At 42.5% G+C, this 15,200-nt stretch overlaps 1 long non-coding RNA gene across 4 annotated transcripts in view; it reads left to right on the top strand.

The window, feature by feature from the left end:
- The window catches only part of LOC134809259 (uncharacterized), a 42,343-nt gene extending 28,879 nt beyond the window's left edge, over positions 1-13,464 (top strand). Inside the window, exons 3-4 of one of the 4 annotated variants that reach the window (XR_010154549.1) lie at positions 2,248-2,837; positions 9,720-13,464. This is a non-coding gene — a long non-coding RNA (uncharacterized LOC134809259). Of the gene's footprint in view, positions 1-2,247; positions 3,160-9,719 lie in introns of those variants that run through there. The other 3 variants (XR_010154546.1, XR_010154548.1, XR_010154547.1) reach the window with 3 other exon arrangements.
- Positions 13,465-15,200: the final 1,736 nt, after the last annotated feature.

The following is a 15,200-nucleotide window of genomic DNA, read 5'->3' on the forward strand; positions in this document are numbered from 1 at the left end:
AATAATAGACATAAATTCAACCATACCAATAATTACATTAAATGTAAATGATCTAAACATACCATAAAAAAACAGAGATTGTCAGATTGGATAAAAAAGAAGACTCAAATATAAGCTGTCTACAAAAAGCTAATTTAAATATGACATAGGTTAAAAAAGGAAACAATATAAAGCAAATATGATGAAATGATAGAACCAAGTGGTAGATACCTGTGAGTTAATTCTGTTACTTGCTATTATATTCTATATGTTTGAAATATTTATAATAATAATAAAAGGTGATTGGATGATTTTTTACATAAATATTCTAGTCCTCTAGGGAGGAAAAGGAAAGATTGGTTAATAGATACAAGTTACAGTAAGATGGGAGGGATAAGTTCTAGTGTTCTATGGCATTTTAGGGTGAATATGGTTAACAATAATTAAATGTACATGTTCAAAAAGCTGGAAGAGAGGTTTTTCTTTTTTTGAGATAGAGTCTTACCCTGTCACCCAGACTGGAGTGAAGTGGAGTGATCTCAGCTTACTGCAGCCTCTGCCTCCTGAGTTTAAGCAATTCTTGTGCCTCAGCCTCTTGTGCCTCTGCAGCTCTGTAGCGATTGTTTTTTTTTTATTTTTTTGAGACAGAGTCTTGCTCTGTTGCCCAGGCTGGAGTGCAGTGGCATGATCTTGGCTCACTGCAATCTCCACCTCCTGGGTTCAAGAGATTCCCGTGTCTCAGCCTCCTGAGTAGCTGAGACTGCAGGCTTGCACCACCATGCCTGGCTAATTTTTTGTATTTCAATAGAGACAGGGTTTCACCATGTTGGCCAGGATGGTCTTGATCTCCTGACCTTGTGATCTCCTGACCTCGTGATCTCCCACCTCGGCCTCCCAAAGTGCTGGGATTATAGGCATGAGCCACTGTGCTCAGCCTAAAAGAGAGGATTTTGATTGTCCGCAACACAAAAAAATGATAAATGTTTGAGGTGATGGATATGCTAATCACCCTGATTTGATCATTATACATTGTACACATGTATCAAAATATCACTGTGTCCCATAAATATGTACAATTATTGCATATCAACTAAAAATAAAAAGAATCAATGCCCTTTAGATGGGTATATGAGATCTTTAGATGCCTGGCTCCAGACTGATGTCTCATCTTTTTCCTTCTAGTCCCTGGTGTGGGGCCAGAGCTTAGGATCTGGAATCAGACTTCTTAAACTCAAATTCTACTTCTTACCTGGTAATCATGTTCAAAGGACTTTAACTTTCTTAAACCTCAGAAGACTTCAACAGTAAAATAATTATAACATTGCCTAACTCTAAGGGTTTATTTTGAGGAATAAATGTAATATTGTACCTAAGTAATGGCAAAATGCTTGGCACATAGGACTTGTTTAATGAACATGAGCTGTTATTAGCTAGACTGATTCACCTGGCTGGAGTCACTGATTCCACTGTAGGTCATCCTAGTTCCCTGCCTTTTACTACCAACGAAACACAGATTGCAACACATTAATGGCTGGTGAAATCAATAGAGTTTATTGTGACCAGCATTAAAAAAAAAATTGTAGGCTGGGCACGGTGGCTCACGCTTGTAATCCCAGCACTTTGGGAGGCCAAAGCAGGCGGATCATGAGGTCAGGAGATCGAGACCATCCTGGCTAACACGGTGAAACCCCGTCTCTACTAAAAATACAAAACATTAGCTGGGCGTGGTGGTGGGAGCCTGTAGTCCCAGCTACTCAGGAGGCTGAGGCAGGAGAATGGCGTGAACCCAGGAGGCGGAGCTTGCAGTGAGCTGAGATCGCACCACTGCACTCCAGCCTGGGCGACAGAGGGACACTCCGTCTCAAAAAAAAAAAAAAAAAAAAGAAAAAAAATGTGTAATGAAATGATGTACAACAGAATAGAATGGGTTGGAATTTAATAGAATTGAAAAGAACAGAATAGAATAGCATTTTTAAAAAGTGAATTGTGTATAGTTAGGATAATGATTGTTTCAGTGTGTGGGTATAAAACATATTTATTATTGTGGGTTTTGGCCAAAAGAAGCTTGAGAAACATGGGTTTCCATGATTCCTTTTGCCTGGAGTACTGAAGCTTAGTGCCGCCCTCCAATGGATTTTCAACAGCCTGTTGGAGCCCCACTTCCTTGAAAAGTTTTCACATGATTTTCCTTAGCCAGAATGCAAAACCTGTGGAAGCCACGGGTACGTTTTAAACAAGGGAGTGATGAGATGTGATTGACATTCTAAGAACAGGTGCTCCTGTGAAGAGGAAGCCTCAGGAGGGAGTGAGAGCAGAAGGGAGCCCACCTGTGGTCGTCTCAGCAACAGCAGAAGAACCTGGGCCGCTGGGAGTGGAGTTGGAGAGAAACAGGTTGATGTGGAAGTTATTCTGCAGGTAGAATGGAAAGGCGAATTCCGCAAGATGCTCTGGGGTCCACTGAGCTCAGCTGCTCAGGCTCAGCTCTTTCTGTGGGTTCTTCTTGGGCAGCTTGTTGACCAAGATGTGGCCCATGCCACTCCCTATATTCGGAGTCCATTTTCTGATGCCGTCTTTCAGCTCTTCACCTGCACTCATCTGTGACTGCCTGGTACTGCTAGGAAGCCTCTGTTTGTGTCTCATCTCTCCAGGTGGACTGGAGCTCCTGGGGGTCCTTTCCTTTGTGGGGGTTCTCAATATCAGAATGGAGTCGCTTATGTCAAACCCTAACAAAATGGAGGTGGAGGCCACGAATTGGAGCCTATATGCGTGCCTATAACAGGACTTGTCACAAGGAATCCCTGCACATATGCGTATGATGGGGACTATGCCAGGAACTCCTCACATATGGAGGATTCGAGGTAAGCCATTTGCTCAAGGACACTTGCCCAGCAATGGCAGCCTCCACTAATGAGACATCGCCAACTCCTGTAATCAATAGTCTTTGTTTCCAAACAGCTTATGTGGAATTCTCCGTTTTTTTGTCTGTAAAAGTTTTCTTTAGCCCCAATCTCTTTGGATATGCCTATGATTCATCATAGCACGTTTCCCAGGTTGCAATCCCCTGCAATTCCCAAATAAGCTCCTTTTGTGGAGATCCTGTCTCTCTCTGTCATTATTTAGGTTGACACCTTTTATGTCCTGCCTTGCTGTTGATGACACCCACATTTGTACCTCCTGCTTGAATGTCCCTTCCCCCAACTCCAAAATTCCTCTCTCTGTCTACCCTGTACCTCTATTTGAACCACTAAGAGGCATCTCAGACTTAAAGTGTCCCAAACTGAGCCCCTGTGATGCCCCCAGAGCTGCTCCTCCCCACAACCTCCTCCTCAGCAATGGCAGCTTGATTCTTCTTTGGGCTTTATTCAGTCCCCCAACTTTGGAGCTTTCTTGACCCCTCTCTATTGCTCACATGCCATATTCAATGTATAGGCAAATCCTTTGGCCCTGCCTTCCAAAGACATGCAGAATCTACTCACTTCTCGCCACCTTGCTGTCTCACTCTGCGTCAGGCCACCCTGTGTGTCCTTGCACAATTGCGGGAGCCTTGGATCGAGTCCTCCAGACCTTCTACCTCTTTGACTTCATCTAGTGCTGCTCCAAGCCCTGTGCTCTTCCTTGGACACACCGGGCATGCTGCCGGCAGAGCCTTTGCACGTGCTGTTCCCTTTGTCGGGAAGCCTTTTCCCCAGATATCTGCTCAGCTCATCCGCTGTCTCTTTCGTCCTCGCTCAGATTCCCCTTCTCTGTGAAGCCTTTCTGACCATCCTCATTAAAATCAAATAACCCCACCCCTCCACTCCCTTGCCCATTTTCCTCATCCATTTCCCCCTAGGACTAATCACTCTCTAACATTCTATATATATTTTTCTGATATATTTGTTTATATGTCTTGCATAAACAAAATGATTTGGTTTATGTTCTATCTCTTCTTGCTAGAATGTAAACTCCACAAGGGTAGGAATGCTTGTTTATTTTGTCACCGTTGTGTCCCTGACTCCTAAAATGCTGATGGTGTGGCCAGCTGCATGCCCTGCTGTCTCTATTTTGAAACTTTAACTAAATTTTGGACAAGACCCTCCTCTTTCATTTTATGCTGGACCTGGAAAATTACAGAGCAGGTTCTGACTTCCAGGCACATGGTACGCATTCAATAAATAATCTCTTGAATGAATGTTGAATGTAGTGGTTTTCAAAGCAGATGGGAGATAAGAGGTTACTGAGCGGTTGACTGAATGGAGGGAGGGCTGATCATTCATTCATTCATGCATTCATTCATTCACTAACATTCAACAAATATTTACCTGACATCCTTAGGGATTAAATTTCTGTCCACTGATACTGAACCTCATGCATCATGTTGCACAGTCCATAGATTTGAGGGATTTTACGAACACAACACCCTGTGATGTAGGTATGATTGTCTCCACTTCCAGATGAGGATACTGAGAAGTTAAGGCATTGCCTGAGGTCATGTGGCTAGTGGAAGCCACAGGCAGGATTATCCCATGGCTGGCCAGGCTGAGCTGTGGGGGCAGCTCCTGTACTCTCAGCCTCCTCCTTCAGAATCCCTCCTCCTCACTCCCCATTCGTGGGCTGCTTCTCCCAGGATCAGGCAGCCTCTGCCCACCTTTTCTCACTTCACCCTTTCTCCTTGCAGAATTAGAAAGAATCGGCTCCAGCTATTTGTTTCTTACTGTGGATTTATCCATGTGTTACCTCTCCCAGGCAGAATTACATTCTGAAGGCATCTCTAATTGAGATTGCTCCATGGGGAAGGACTCTTAGGCCTCAGGAAGCAGGTGTTAAAGCCCTGGAGTGAGGCAGGAACCCCAAAGCCCTGATGACACCCCATATAGGTACCCCCAAACCTGCCTATACTTCAGGCCAGGCCCCCAGTATAGAGATGGAAAAATAGTCCCACTTTTGGTCACAGATTCTGGAAAACTGTGAGATTCTGGGGAAATCCATTTTGAGTAATACCTTTTAGAAGAAGAAAAAAATGGAAGTAGCTTATCATAGAATGGGTTTTGTTAGACAAAGATGGCAATTCAGGAGGAAACACAAATTTAACAACTCTCAAGTATGCACAGCTGACATCTCATAGAGCGGGGCTGGTGACTAAGCCAGAAGTTACTGTCTGCATCCTTTGTAACTTACAAATAAAAATGAGGACCAGACATTAGTTATGAAATGCATGAAAAACCACTGCTCTGGGAGCCACATAAAAAGATGGTGATTCCAAACATTTAACCTTAGCATTTGTCTGTGTGGTTTCATTTGAAAATGATGGGGTGCTTGAAACTCTCAGAACTTAGAAAACTCTTAAGTTTTTTTTTTTTCTTAAGACAGGGTCTTACTCTGTTGCCCAGGCTGGAGTGCAGTGGTGCAATCATAGCTCACTGCAGCCTCGAACTCCTGGCCTCAAGGGATCCTCTTGAATACCTGGGATTACAGGTGCATGCCATCGTGGCCAATTTTTAAATTTTTTTGTAGAGAGAAGGGTCTTACTATGTTGCCCAAGCTGGTCTTGAACTCCTGGCCTCAAGAGATACTCCCACCCTAGCCTCCCAAAGTGCTGGGATTACAGGTGGGAGCCACCATGCCTGGTCAAAACTCTATGCATTGAAATAACAAATATAAGAAATAGATAAAAATATAATACATAATGAATATAATAAACAAATATAATAAATATACAAATATGTAAATATTGTATTCTATATGTAAACTCATGTATTTTATATATGAATATATTATATGTGTAACATAATATATTGTATATATGTTGTATGTGTAACATAATATATTGTATATATGTTGTATGTGTAACATAATATATTGTATATATGTTGTATGTGTAACATAATATATTGTATATATGTTGTATGTGTAACATAATATATTGTATATATGTTGTATGTGTAACATAATATATTGTATATATGTTATGTGTGTAACATAATATATTGTATATATGTTATGTGTGTAACATAATATATTGTGTGTATGTTATGTGTGTAACATAATATATTGTGTGTATGTTATGTGTGTAACATAATATATTGTGTGTATGTTATGTGTGTAACATAATATATTGTGTGTATGTTATGTGTGTAACATAATATATTGTGTGTATGTTATGTGTGTAACATAATATATTGTGTGTATGTTATGTGTGTAACATAATATATTGTGTGTATGTTATGTGTGTAACATAATATATTGTGTGTATGTTATGTGTGTAACATAATATATTGTGTGTATGTTATGTGTGTAACATAATATATTGTGTGTATGTTATGTGTGTAACATAATATATTGTGTGTATGTTATGTGTGTAACATAATATATTGTGTGTATGTTATGTGTGTAACATAATATATTGTGTGTATGTTATGTGTGTAACATAATATATTGTGTGTATGTTATGTGTGTAACATAATATATTGTGTGTATATTAGGTGTGTAACAATATATTGTGTGTATATTAGGTGTGTAACATAATATATTGTGTGTATGTTATGTGTGTAACATAATATATTGTGTGTATGTTATGTGTGTAACATAATATATTGTGTGTATGTTATGTGTGTAACATAATATATTGTGTGTATGTTATGTGTGTAACATAATATATTGTGTGTATGTTATGTGTGTAACATATATTGTGTGTATGTTATGTGTGTAACATAATATATTGTGTGTATGTTATGTGTGTAACATAATATATTGTATATATTTTTGAAAATATTGTATATATAAAGTATATAACATAAAAATCAGAAATAAACATAAGGAATGTAAGTATTGAAATTACATTGTGAGCTTGCTTTTTGTATTCAGACCTTCCCCACAGTATTAGGATGGTTTCATTGGCAAATAAAAGAAACTGAACCCAACCCAGCTTAGGACTTCAGGAAAATTGATTGAATGATTGATTGATTGCTTCTATGATTGAAAACGCTGCCTCACCTCCAGGCCTCCCTGGCTTGATGCCCAGAGGGGCAAAAGGAGCTTCTCTTTTCTCCCAGCAGTCACATGTCAAATCCTAGATGAGCTCAGGCTGGCCTTACTTGGACACACTCCCCTCCCTTGGGCCTTTGACTTAGCAGGAAGGATGGGGGGCTAATTAGCCAGACCTTGAGGGGGCCAGACACTGTGACTGAACCCCCAGAATCAATACCATCAGCTTTGGGGAGAAGAAGCTCCCAGGAAAAAGAAACAGTAATTGCCTATAATCTTGCTTTTCTTTCCATGCTGACAAGAGACATTTTCCCTGAGACTGACAGAAAGCGCTGTGTTATAAAGAACTAGTTCTTTCTCTTAGCTGTTTTCATAATTCCAGGTGTTTTCTGTTCCAGTCAAAAGACTCGAGAAAAGAAAAATTTCCCAAGAGAGAGGATCAACTTCTTCTTTATTTTGGGAACAGTAGCTAAAATGTGGTCTCTGGACCCAGGCTAACCTAGATTTCAACACTGCATCTCCTGTGGAGTGCAGGAACTTGGGAATTTAGGTCCAGTTGGCCTTCACTTTCCCCGTTTGCAAAACAGAGATAAAATTATACCCCTCTTAGTTTTATGGTAAGGATTAGATAAAATAACACGTAGTACCAAATAGCACAGTTCTTGGTAGATTTTCTTTTATTTACTTTCTCCTTCAAATACCCACTGGGTAATTTTTTACCCCTGAGAAGCCTTGGAAAAGCAGTGATACCAGATGCATTCCCTTATCTTATCACTTGTCACATTCATTATGCTGAAATCATTCATTTAAGTGTGACTCTCTCTTTTATTTTCCATCAGGCGGCAGGTTCCTTGAGATCCAGGGCCATGTGTTATCCGTTTTGATGTCCCCAGTGTCAGACTTAATGCCTGGGAACACAATAGGAAATTCAATCAATGTGGAGCTGCTGAACTATTGAACCACGAGGTAGAGCTTTTGAGGGTGACCGATCGTTATTGCCTTTAGAAAAGCAAGATTGGTGGGTTACACCCACACAGAGCCAAGTTAGACTATTTTCTGGAATTTGTTTAACCCGGGGTATGTATTTACCTGGACCTCAAAGAGAATGTTGATGTGACCAAGTCATCTTATAGGGGAATGGCAAGGAAGGGAAGAGGCAACAGGGAGTTACACGGCTGGGTTGGAATCTTAACTCTCCCGCCTACTTGCTTGTGGAATCTGAAGCAAGTTTTTTGATCTATTTCTACCTCAGTTTTCTGATCTTTAAAATGGTACAATAATACCAACTACATGGGACTATTGGGATAATTAAATGAGACAATGTATTTACAAAGCCACTGCAGGCCGGGCGTGGTGGCTCATGCCTGTAATCCCAGCACTTTGGGAAGCCGAGCAGTTGGATCACTTGAACTCAGGAGTTCGAGACCAGCCTGGGCAACATGATGAAACCCCATCTCTACAAAAATACAAAAAAATTAGCCGGGCATGGTTGGCATTTGCCTGTAGTCCCAGCTACTCGGGAGACTGAGGTGGGAGAATCACTTGAACCTGGGAAGCAGAGGTTGCCGTGAGCCAAGATTGCATCACTGAACTCCAGCCTGAGACCCTGTTTCAAAAAAAAAAAAAAAAAAAAAGCCACTGCCTTGAGGCATCAACATACAATATGGAAGAGTCCCTGAGCTGGGGCCACAGGGTTTGCTTGGTAGGCACTGTGTTTGTAGGAGTACAGTCTTAACTGCTGTAACAAAGGGGCTCCAAAGTATAGTGACTTACTAAGAGAGAAGTTTATCTGTTTCCATGTCACAGTCTGGAGGTCAGCAGGTCAGGGCTGCTGGGGTAGCTCCACATCCTTAATACGTGCTTTCCATTTCTGTGTCTAAGGAGATACCCTGGTTCTTGTCCTCTCCTTCCAGCAGTGGAAAGGGGGAAAGGGACTGGGCACAAGGGGTCGATGATACTACCAATTTTTTGAGGGCAAGATCAGGATGTGACCCTCATCACTTCTGCTGGCTTTACCTAGTCACATGACCATGGCTACTGCAAGGGAGACTGGGAAATGTAGTCTTTGGCCAGGCAGCCATGTTGCCAGCTAAAATTTATACTACAGAAGTATAGAAAAACAAAAATTGGGAGACAACCAGCCACCTGCCATAGCCACTTAGGACCTCACGAAAAAAGGCAAGAGTGATAGTTACCTCTCAAAAGGGCTCTTTGCTGGGTTCCCTTGGCAGCAAGTGCATTGTACAAAGTCTAACTCCCCATGAACCAGAAGGGAATTCAGGAAATGATTCAGGCTCCCTGGCTGACTCAAACACTCAGGATCCTGGAGAGAAAAGTAGCCATACACCCATTTGGGGCTTGGGGTTTAGTTTATAATAATAATAATGACTTTGGCACAGAAAACTTCCTGAGGGTTAATGAATGACTGGCTTGGATTAATAGCCCAAATCACTGCTGAAATCTATCAACTCCTTCCAGCTTCATATTAATCTACAGGAAATTCTTTGTATACCCAGCTATTACAGCTTCAATCTCACAAAATAAAAATGAATGGATGTTTCATTAGAACTTGGAAAAAAACTTGATCACCATTGTGGGTGGCCACCATGCTGTTATTATTTTTTTTCCAGGCACATTTCCTGCATTTCCTCCGGTTCTCTTTCTGGCTTCAATTTGCTGCAGTGGCAACAGCAGCAGCTGGCCCTCTAGACTAACATCTCCTTGCTATTTATAATACACTTTGCAATGCTCATTATTTCTTAACTTTGTCTTCCCAGATAGACTGGGAGCTCCATGAGGTCTGAGACAACCTGAAGATGCCCAGCTCAGCAGAGACTGGCTACGGCAATCACTCAGTAACTGTTTGTTGAATTGGACATAATAGAAGAGTTGAAGAATTTTAAACAAGTCACCATCAGTCCAGTGGATTCCTCAAAGCAAACCTGGAAATCTCGGCATGAGTTGGATTTAAGGCAGTACATTTTCAGCTCCTGAAAATTTGAACAGTTTCTCAAGAGAACAACTTGAAACAGAAAGGCAAGGATGTAGATGTGGTTGTAGAAGATGATGTCTGCGGCCACCAAACTGTCCACTGTGAAGATAAACCATGCATGTTTAGTAGGCAGTGGCTCCTCTTCCCTGTGGGGAGTCCCACTGCTTCCCTGGCCTGGGTGTTCTCTGCCGGTAGATGTTATTGACAAAATTAGCAAAGTCCTCTGATTCTGAGAATTAGAGTTTATGATAGCTCTAGATTGCCTCTGCCATGCTATTTAAAGTCCTGCTTTATTGTCTGACATGAGTTCGGCATCTATGAGGACTTGTCCAGTGCAAAGTACAATCTCCACTGAAAGATATCACCAGCACATCTTGTCACTGTGCTGTAGCAAGCTGGGCAGTACAATGATGTTGGCAGGATCCTGTTTAGGTGGAGGATGGCCACCTGGGCATCAAGAATCTTCTACCTTGATTCCACATTGATTCCCCAAAGTGGGCTTCAGACAGCTCTTCACTTACATCTTCTGATTAAAGCAGCAGACAGGGTCCCAGCTAGAGAAAAGTTCTGGGAGCAGGAGAGGTGTTGGTGGCTTTAAAACCAGGGGTGAAGATTGAATTAGGAGGTTAGGCAGGAGTAGGATCAAAGACTTAGAAAATGCTTGTTTCCTCCTATTATTCTTATGAGAGCTGATACGGGGCTTTCAGTTTTGGGGGAGAGCCTTGGAAGAGAATGAGGGAATTTAATCAACTAGCGGGACCTTTCCAACTTACATTTCCCAGTGTTTGTTGGATGATACGTTTGCCTAATAAGTTAAAGCTTCCAAAAATAGAAAGGAAAGCTTGGTGACACTAAGCTCTGGCATGCTGTCATCTTCTGGTTAGGGGTCTTGTGCTTCTGTTTTTCTATTTCTGACTGAGGACATAAAATGTGTTGTGACCTCTCAGGTAATGCTGTGGTATCATGTCCAAGCAGTAACTAACCAGAGTGGAGTTTTTACAGGTAAAAAAGTATTGAATAGCTCAGCAACAGGGAGGATTTAATGATAAATTGCTTTTTCAGAAAATGACAAGGGGACAGACACTTGCGGTTCTTCCATTGAGAGCCTTAAGGAAGTTAAGCGAAGCCTCTGCTCACCCCTTCAAGTAACGATGACCCATCAGATTGTGGTCATAACCAGTAGCATCTGAGGCACCCCTAAGCTCTCTGGGCCCCAGATTCCTTGTTAAGTTAAATGAGGTGACTTCCCAGTTTACCATTCTAGGGGTTCCTGAGGAGTTAAAAATGAAGGAGAAAATGCAACATGTACCAAGTGAGCAAGAGCTCAAGGCTTATCTCTGGCACGAAAGTGACCGCTGTCCATTAGAGATGTGCTTGCCCTAAATTTCCTTTAGGAAATGCAAACATTGAACTCTGACCTTCAGGACCCAAGCCCCGGCTTGCATCTATTCTATACACTTTCTGTTATTTGTTAGGGCTCACAAGGAACAGTTATTTATTTTTTATTTTCTATTTTTTTTTTAGAGATGGAGTCTCACTCTGTCTCCCAGACTGGAGTGCAGTGGTGCCATCTCAGCTCACTGCAACCTCCACCTCCCGGGTTCAAGCAATTCTCCTGTCTCAGCCTCCTGAGTAGCTAGGACTACAGGCGTGTGCCATCATGCCCGGCTAATTTTTAGTATTTTTAGTAGAGGCAGGGTTTCACCATATTGGCCAGGCTGGTCTTGAACTCCTGATCTCAAGTGATCTACCCTCCTTGGCCTCCCAAACTGCTGGAATTACAGATGTGAGCGACCACACCCGGCCCATTTGTTTTCTTTCAAACCCTTCTGTAAGACCAGTGCTTTAGGCGAACACGTGGACAGAACAAGTTCATCACATTTTGCAATATGAAGACCAACTGCACTGTGACCAGAAAAAACAGAGGCAAAATGTTGAGCTTAATGATACCTTTTTATAATCTGTATTTGGTGTTTCTCAATTTTCCATTGGATAGTTTGAGAGATAAGTACAAGTCAATGACATGTTCTCTTTTGTACCCTATTGTCTAATCCTGCTAACACACACACACACACACACTGATTACCTAATTTATCTGTTCCCTGATTATTACACTCTCAATTGCTGCAGAGTCTCAGAAGCAGCATGGTGTAACAGAAAGAATATGAGGCTTAGAATCCAAAAGCCAGAGTGTGAATTCCAGCTCCACTGACTTGCTGCGTGACTTGAAGCAAGTCATTACGTGTCTCTGTTTACTCATTTTACGACTTTCCTATTGCCTCTGTAATATAGCACCACAAACGTGTGGACTTAAAACAACATGCACTTATTCTCTTAGCGTTCTGGAGGTCAGGAGTCTGACATCAATTTCGTTGGGCTAAAATCAAGATGTTGGTAGGACCAAGATCCCCGTGGAGGCTCTGGGAGAACCCACTTCCTTGCCTTTGCCAGCTTCTAATGCTGCATTCCTTGCATTCCTTGATTGTTGACCTCTTCCCCCATCTTCAAAGCCAGCAGAACAGCACCTTGTTTCATGGCCTTCTTTACTGTCAAATCTCCCTCTGCCTTCTTCTTATAAGAACACTTGTGGTTGCATTTAGAGGCTGTGATAATCCAGAATAATATCTTTATCTCAAGATCTTTGACTTAGTCTCTTCTGCAAAGTCTCTTTTGCCACAGAGGGAAATATTCACAGGTCCCAGGGGTCAGGCTGTGTACATCTTTGGGGGACTTTATTCTGCCTACCACACTCATCTTTTTTTTTTTTTGGGTGGAGTCTCGCTCTGTCACCCAGGCTGGAGTGCAGTGGCATGATCTCGGCTCACTGCAACTTCTGCCTCCCCAGTTCAAGCAATTCTCCTGCCTCAACCTCCCAAGTAGCTGGAATTACAGGCGCCTGCCACCACACCCGGCTACTTTTTGTACTTTTAGTAGAGATGGGGTTTCACTATGTTGGCCTGGCTGGTCTTGAACTCCTGACCTCAGATGATTCCCCCACCTTGGCCTCCCAAAGTGCTGAGATTACAGACGTGAGCCACCATGCCCGGCCCCACACTCATCTATTAAGTAGAGCTAGGAATTCCTATCCTAAGGGACACAAAAACGAAAAAAGATAAAATTTGTGAAGAGGCACATAATGAAAGCCCATACATGTCACTGAGTTCAGAGGAGGGTGGGTCTGACCTCCCATTGACTGGTCTCTGCCTGATGGACATCGTGAAGAAGAGAGCCAGGACTAGTGTGACTGGGGGATGTTCAGGGGACAGAGTGGCTTCAGGTGCCAGCAGCCCTGGCCGAAGGATGACTCCAGGAGCAAGGCTCAGAGCCGAGTGGAAGAAGCTTCAATAAACACAACTGAGCCAAGCATGATGGGATGTGCCTGTGGTTCCAGCTACTCAGGAGGCAGGTGGGAGGATGGCTTGAGTCAGAAGTTCGAGGCTGCAGTGAGCTATGATCACACTACTGTACTCCAGCCTGGGTGACAGAATGACACCCTGTCTCTAAAAAGAAAAGGCACCTGGATGCTCATGACCGAGATGGGGTGGGGTGGGTGGGGTGGGACAGCCGCACTTTATAACTTTGCTTTCAGCATGATGTGGATTAGTGTCTCCCATGTGGGAAAATTATGTTTACCACTTAGAGAGCTGATAGTGCTTGGTTACCCCATAACGCTGGACGGTGGCAGGCTTAACTCCCCCATCAAGGGCCTTAATGTATTTGGGGCCCTAGTCCTAGCAACAGCAGCAAATCTCCTTTTTCTTTTCCTCGAGCTGGTTGTTCACCAGGCAGTTGGGATGTTAATGGGAAGAGAAGACACACACAAGTCCCTTGTTTTCAATAAGGCAGTCTGGTCACGTCCTTAGCAGGTTATTAATCTTTTTCAAACCCCTCCTCTCCACCAAGTTTTATGATCCTGGGAAGGAGATTCCTACCTAGCATCCCTAGAGTTATCGGGGGTTAGGATCGGTGCATGCAGCCACTTCCCTGGAATCATCAGTAGCCCTCCAGCCTCTGGGGGAGAGCTGCCAGTGGTCAGAGATGTTGGGAATTACGAGGGAGGAGCTAGGGAGAAGGAACTCACAGTCCCTCAGTCTCTGAAGGTGGCTCCTGGCAGGAGAAGCCAGGAGAGGGGGCCAATCCTAGATAAGAGCTCTCCCAGGGAATTCCAAGGGTCCCCCCAAGGTCCAGTCACAAGATGAGGAATTACTGTTGGGCTCTTCCTCAGATGTGCCTGTGAATTCATATCACAGATGCTTGATGCATTTGACAATTGTTTAATTGCTTGAGCCCAACTGATACTCTTTCAGTCACTTTAAGGGAGTGATTTCAAGTATGATCATTGCCTCAAATCTGTATGGCTTTCCTTGCCTTTCAGGTGCTTTAAGAGGACTTATGTTCTTTGACTCCCCTAGTAACTCAAAAGGGTGGCTAAGATGCAACTCTGGAGGTTTCCAAGCTCTCTGCAAAGCCTGCCTTCAGTAGTCTGTGTACCACAAGAAGCATAACTTTATTATCCTCTAGCTGAATTTACCTCCTGCTTCGAGCCCCTGTTTTCCCATGTCATTTTAGGGGTCCAATGTTTTCCCTGGAGGCATATATACATATATATATATATATATACACACACATACATATATATATACACACACATACATATATATATACACATACATATATATATATACACACACACACACATACACATACATATATATATATATACGCACATTCCAGGGGCCTCTGAGGTGCCAAGACATGTGTGGGGTCCATCTGGTTCACACTGATGTCCATGATTATTGAGTTCCTTTTTTATGTCAACTATGTGACACTACCTATAGTTTCCAGTTCCTGGTTAGAATTTGCAAAGTTGTCGACTATTTCTTTGAATAGAGTAGCTAGATCATGGGTCTACACCAGTCATCAAGCAGCGATTTCCCTGTTGGAAGCTCCAAGCAAATTGTCAGCTCCCGCATTCCACACAGCTGTGGGTGCCACACTCCTTTTCCTTTTAAAAGATGATGATCTGCTAGTGGTGAATGCTCTTGGAGTTTTATTTGTAGGTTTTTCTTGTTGTCGCAAATGTCTATATTTCATCTTCACTCTTGAGGGATATTTTCCATGGGTAGAGGATCTAGGCTTTTCTTTTGGATTCCATTGTGGCTTTTAAAAAAGTCAGTTGACTGTTTATTTATGGCTTCTCTAAAGGTGATCTCTTTCTTCCTAAGGCTGTTTTAAAAGTTTTCGTTCCCTCCCTCCCTTCCTCCCA

The sequence above is a fragment of the Pan troglodytes genome, chromosome 22, assembly GCF_028858775.2.
Source record: "Pan troglodytes isolate AG18354 chromosome 22, NHGRI_mPanTro3-v2.0_pri, whole genome shotgun sequence".
Lineage (NCBI taxonomy): Eukaryota > Metazoa > Chordata > Mammalia > Primates > Hominidae > Pan > Pan troglodytes.